We start from the raw sequence: 6,016 nt of genomic DNA on the forward strand, positions 1-6,016 counted from the left end.
GGGGCGTGAGTGGGGGGGGGGGCGTGGAGGTGGGGGGGGCGTGGAGTGGGGGGGGCGTGGAGTGGGGGGGGCGTGGAGGGGGGGGGGCGTGGAGTGGGGGGGGCGTGGAGTGGGGGGGCGTGGAGTGGGGGCGAGCGTGGAGTGGGGGGGGGCGTGGAGTGGGGGGGGCGTGGAGTGGGGGGGGCGTGGAGTGGGGGGGCGTGAGTGGGGGGGGCGTGGAGGGGGGGGCGTGGAGTGGGGGGGCGTGGAGGGGGGGGGCGTGGAGTGGGGGGGCGTGGAGTGGGGGGGAGCGTGGAGTGGGGGGGCGTGGAGTGGGGGGGGTGGAGGGGGGGCGTGAGGGGGGGGGGCGTGGAGGGGGGGGGCGTGGGAGTGGGGGGGGCGTGGAGGGGGGGGGGCGTGGAGGGGGGGGGGCGTGGAGGGGGGGAGCGGGAGGGGGGGGCGTGGAGTGGGGGGGGCGTGGAGTGGGGGGGGCGTGGAGGGGGGGGGCGTGGAGGGGGGGGGGGCGTGGGAGGGGGGGGCGTGGAGGGGGGGGGGCGTGGAGTGGGGGGAGCGTGAGTGGGGGGAGCGTGGAGTGGGGGGGCGTGGAGGGGGGGGGAGCGTGGAGGGGGGCGTGGTGGGGGGGGGCGTGGAGGGGGGGGAGCGTGGAGTGGGGGGGGAGCGTGGGGGGGGGGGAGCGTGGAGTGGGGGGAGCGTGGAGGGGGGGGGGGCGTGGAGTGGGGGGAGCGTGGAGTGGGGGAGCGATGGAGTGGGGGGAGCGTGGAGTGGGGGGGAGCGTGGAGGGGGGGGGGAGTGGAGGGGGGGGAGCGTGGAGTGGGGGGGGCGTGGAGGGGGGCGTGGAGGGGGGGGGCGTGGAGTGGGGGGGGAGCGTGGGGGGGCGTGGAGGGGGGGGGAGCGTGGAGGGGGGGGGAGCGTGGAGTGGGGGGGAGCGTGGGGGGGGGGGAGCGTGGAGTGGGGGGAGCGTGGAGGGGGGGGGGCGTGGAGTGGGGGAGCGTGGAGTGGGGGGGGCGTGGAGGGGGGGGGGGGCGTGGAGTGGGGGGGAGCGTGGGGGGGGGGGGAGCGTGGAGTGGGGGGGAGCGTGGAGGGGGGGGGGCGTGGAGTGGGGGGAGCGTGGAGGGGGGGGGGCGTGGAGGGGGGGGGGGGCGTGGAGTGGGGGGGGCGTGGAGTGGGGGGGGCGTGGAGGGGGGGGGAGCGTGGAGTGGGGGGAGCGTGGGGGGGGGGGGAGCGTGGAGTGGGGGGAGCGTGGAGGGGGGGGGGGCGTGGAGTGGGGGGAGCGTGGAGGGGGGGGGGGCGTGGAGTGGGGGGAGCGTGGAGGGGGGGGGAGCGTGGAGGGGGGGGGGGGAGCGTGGAGGGGGGGGGGGGAGCGTGGAGTGGGGGGAGCGTGGAGGGGGGGGGCGTGGAGTGGGGGGGAGCGTGGGGGGGGAGCGTGGAGGGGGGGGGAGCGTGGAGTGGGGGGAGCGTGGAGGGGGGGGGGGGAGCGTGGAGGGGGGGGGGGGAGCGTGGAGGGTGGAGTGGGGGGGAGCGTGGAGTGGGGGGGAGCGTGGAGGGGGGGGGGGAGCGTGGAGTGGGGGGGAGCGTGGAGTGGGGGGGAGCGTGGAGGGGGGGGGGGCGTGGAGGGGGGGGAGCGTGGAGGGGGGGGGGGGCGTGGAGGGGGGGGGGAGCGTGGAGGGGGGGGGGGGGGCGTGGAGGGGGGGGGGGAGCGTGGAGGGGGGGGGGGGGAGCGTGGAGTGGGGGGGAGCGTGGAGGGGGGGGGGCGTGGAGTGGGGGGGAGCGTGGGGGGGAGCGTGGAGGGGGGGGGAGCGTGGAGTGGGGGGAGCGTGGAGGGGGGGGGGAGCGTGGAGTGGGGGGGAGCGTGGAGGGGGGGAGCGTGGAGGGGGGGGGAGCGTGGAGGGGGGGGGGGGGGAGCGTGGAGTGGGGGGGAGCGTGGAGGGGGGGGGCGTGGAGTGGGGGGAGCGTGGGGGGGAGCGTGGAGGGGGGGGGGAGCGTGGAGTGGGGGGAGCGTGGAGGGGGGGGGGGGCGTGGAGGGGGGGGGGAGCGTGGAGGGGGGGGGGAGCGTGGAGTGGGGGGGAGCGTGGAGGGGGGGGAGCGTGGAGGGGGGGGAGCGTGGAGGGGGGGGGGCGTGGATAATTGGGGCGGTGGCGCCTTCCCCTGGCTCGCCAGTCGCCAGGGGAAGGCGGGGGTACCAGCAAGTGTGGACTCCGCTCCACATGTTGTCTCGATATTGTATGCCCCTTCGCACGTGTGGGCTTTCTCCAGGTGCTACGGTTTCTTCCCCGATGTAAACACTCATTGCTGTGCCGATAACACCTTCATATATAGAGGACCACCAGAGCTTGGGCAATTGTTGGTAGCGCCGAACTGCTGCTGCTGCGGTCTTCCCGCTCGCCCCTCTTGACCCGTCCCCTCTCCTCTCGGACAGCGAGCAAACACTGCTGCAGCGGGCGCAGCAAGTTGACATCATCAATAATGTCAACTTCAATGATAATGTCAACTTGTGGTGGTGGCATCTGCATCTGCAGAATATGTAGAACCAGTGGCATCTACATCTACAGGAGATTATGTACAACTTTACAAGCTCCCCCACCCCCGTGTTTAGTGTACATGCCGTCCAACACGTTTGGAATCGACAGGAGTAAAGTTGGACCGAGGAACAAATCGACTTACGAACAGACCTCTGGAACCTAACTCGTTCGTAAGTAGAAGAGTACCTGTACTGGAATGTGTCACGTGACCTATTAACCACGGCCATAGCTAGGGACATACTGGGTGTGGTGTGCTGGGGTGTTCTTCAACGTGTACAGTGTCTATGTCATGCGGGGGGGGGGGGGTTTACGTGACCCCCCCTCCAGCCACGGGAGGGCGCTACATGCACCACGTGCTAACAAACCAAGTACGCGGGGTGGGGGGGCTGTGATCAACCCCCCCCCCGTGGATCCAGCAGCGAGGGTGACGTCACCGCAGACTTCAGCACCGCGGACAGCGGCACCCGGGGGGATCCGGCGCCCAACCGCGCCTGGCGATGAGGAATCGATTCTTGATATTTCATTCGTGCATCGACGCGCTTTTAAATAATCGTTTAAAGCATATAATGCGTATTTATAAAAACTATATTACTTGATAGAAACCACTATAGGGTGATTGGTGATGTTGACGTTATTGCAGTGTTTGAAATCACAATTGCACTAATAATAGATTTCGGTAAACGAAATTGACCGTTTATCCGAGGTGGAAACGGATTGACAGGCGCTGTGAACATCAGGTGAGTGGTGGCCGAGGTCAATCGGGGAGCGGCAGCCAAAGACTGCAACGCATTCGAGGAGAGTGTGGCCACGGAGGAGATGGGGCGAGGGCTGCCGCTTGTGTGCATGCGCCGGGTGGATGACCACGTCACAGGATCGTTAGATGTTGTGGTGGTGGCGGCTTGGGGAGGTCTTCATCCAGCAGTCGATAGACCCTGGCTGCTTGGTTCATTATGATGACAATACCATGTACGTTCCGAAAAAATCTCTCCAGGAGGGGTCCTGCATTTTATGGCTCCACCTCCCCGGTGGACGCTCCCTCGGGCATGAGTCCTCCTTTGGCACCCGCGGACTCTCCAGTGAAGTGGGCTCGTGCACGGAGCCGTCGACGTCTCGGCGGCGTGATGACCGCCACGAGATGATATCAACACTGGCACCAGCACGGGCTTTATAGAGATCATCTTTATTTTATAAAAAGATTGGTCACGAGCTCCGAAATCGTGGGGGTTAAGCTTAACATTTGGAATGGCTCTGAAGGCGCGGTGCTGTGGGTAGTAGTAGTAATGGGAAGCAGTGGCGACTGTGGGAGTCTCAAGTCGAGCAGGACTCGGGGGGGTGACATGTCCCGTAACGTCGGGCATGGCAGCTGTCGGAGGTCTCGAGTTGATTTCAAATCTCAAGTTTTCGGCGTTCACATCACTCGCCGCGACTGTGTAGCGAACTGGTGGTCTGCGACTGTCTCGACCTTGGCATAAATATCTGACCGCCCCAATGTCGACCCAACGTCGTTACTAGCGCACACGTCAACTGACATGCCGCAGTCACTTCTGCCACTGCAGCAGGGCCACAGGAGCATAGGACAACATCGGTTCAACACGTGTACTATTTATCTTAACAGTGCTTCAAAGCTCCCGCGTGGCGGAGTGTATTCTGTATACGTATGGCAGGGAGTGGTGGTGCAGTGTTTGGCGCACTGCGCTATGAACCTGCAGACCAGAGTCAGATTCCTGGCCACGGCCAATACCAGTGGTGAGTGATAACTCAGCCGCTCCAGTGCGGCTCCAATTTCACGAGCCCGACCTGGCCAGCGTGGTGACGAGTGGTGACGCGGCCTCTATGCCCGACACGGCGTCGGACTGTTATTATTGTTACACACTACATAATACTTGAGCCGTCTTGACAGTGCTATTGTCGTCAAGGTTACGATACACGAGGGCAACTGTCGCACGCAATTTCACCCGGCGGCAACGCGTTTACTAAGAGCAACTGTGTAAGGCGGTGGCGTAAAGTGACGAAGTTCGGTCCATACAACTATATCACGCGGTGCGACAACTTCCCAGTAGATACTGCAGGCGACCTTTGTGTGCCACAATTGCCCTATAATTGCCCTTAATACCAAGCGCTTTGTTTGTAACAGACGCGACTCGGTGTAACACTGAGTTAAAGTCCATGCTGCCCCCCCCCCTCTCTCCACTTGCTTTCGTAAGTCGTCATTGTGGGGAAAATCCACATTCCTACGACGGGGTCAAATTATTCGACGGTGCAATTGCTGTTGACCCCCCCCCACCACTCATGCCCGCACCCCGCCAAGTGGGAGGCGTTTTATAATCCCTAAGTGGGAGGTTGGGGCCGAGTCGGTACCCGGACCGAGAATTCAACTCACAACTTCTCAATTGTGAGTCGAACTCTCTCTCTCTCTCTGACCTAGAGTGCGCCAGGAGTGAAAACTCACCTGGCGCGGTGCGCAAACGTGAGCACTGGGGAGACAAAGGCGGCCGGGCGTGGTGCTGTGCCCATCACCACCGCCTCGTGCGCCGCGCAGGCCATAATAGATGCTCGCTAACAGCACTTGCCTCCTACAGTCTATAGGGGGGGTCTTTTGTCATTGTATCGTGTATATATTAATATATATTTGTTTAAGAGCGCGCGTGAGAGGGGCTGTGTTCATCTCGGCATCCGGCGGCACTTCGATTCTTTGGGGGGGGGGCTAGGGGGCCTCGCCCGACACCCCCCCCCCCCCCCCCGTTCAGAGGCAGCTCCTGGTGGTCGCTGGCGCGCCACTCAAGTTCAAGGTCAGAAGGTCACGACGACGAGCAATGCCGCTGACACCGCCACTGCCACCTCGCCATCGCTGCCTCCCCGCTGTCAGATTACACGAGAAGCTGCACAGGCGACACCCGTCCACCAACGTTCTCCCCTTGTAGTCAGTCCACTCGCAGAGTTTTACAACCACCCGGAACGAGCCTCCCCACCATATCTGACCACACAAGCCAAGCAGGCTTTGAGCCTGGTAGGTGAACGGCACTTGGATGGTTGACCGACCACGCATGGGCTTGCCAGGTGTCGTAGGCGCGTGGCCAGGCGGAGTCGGTGCCGAGTGTCTACCCTCCCCCCCCTCTCGTCTAGTCGCGGCCAAGCTGTCCGAGTGGAGCTTGGCCAGTGGCTCCCGAAAGCGAACACCGAGACTCCCCGAGGCTTTCCAGGCTCGTCAATAATTGGCAGCGTCGTCACGACTGCTGCGATGGTTCGACGCAGGGACGCTGCCGCTGGACTTGCAGTCGGAGGTCACCGGCTCGATCTCTCGGCGCGACAGTTAATAGAATGGAGCAAGTTGTTTTTTGTATCCGCCTCCCACCCTCCCCATCTCCCCAGCGGTATAGATTGGCACTGCAGAGTTAATCAGTCGGCAGGTCGCGAGTGGTGGGGTAGAGTGCGGGTACCACCACCTCGTCCAAGACGTCTGGCTCGCGTGGAAGGAGCTCCGCGGACCCTCCCTGAAG

The sequence above is a fragment of the Lampetra planeri genome, chromosome 11 (genome assembly GCF_965212315.1).
Source record: "Lampetra planeri chromosome 11, kcLamPlan1.2.h2, whole genome shotgun sequence".
Taxonomy (NCBI): Eukaryota; Metazoa; Chordata; class Hyperoartia; order Petromyzontiformes; family Petromyzontidae; genus Lampetra; species Lampetra planeri.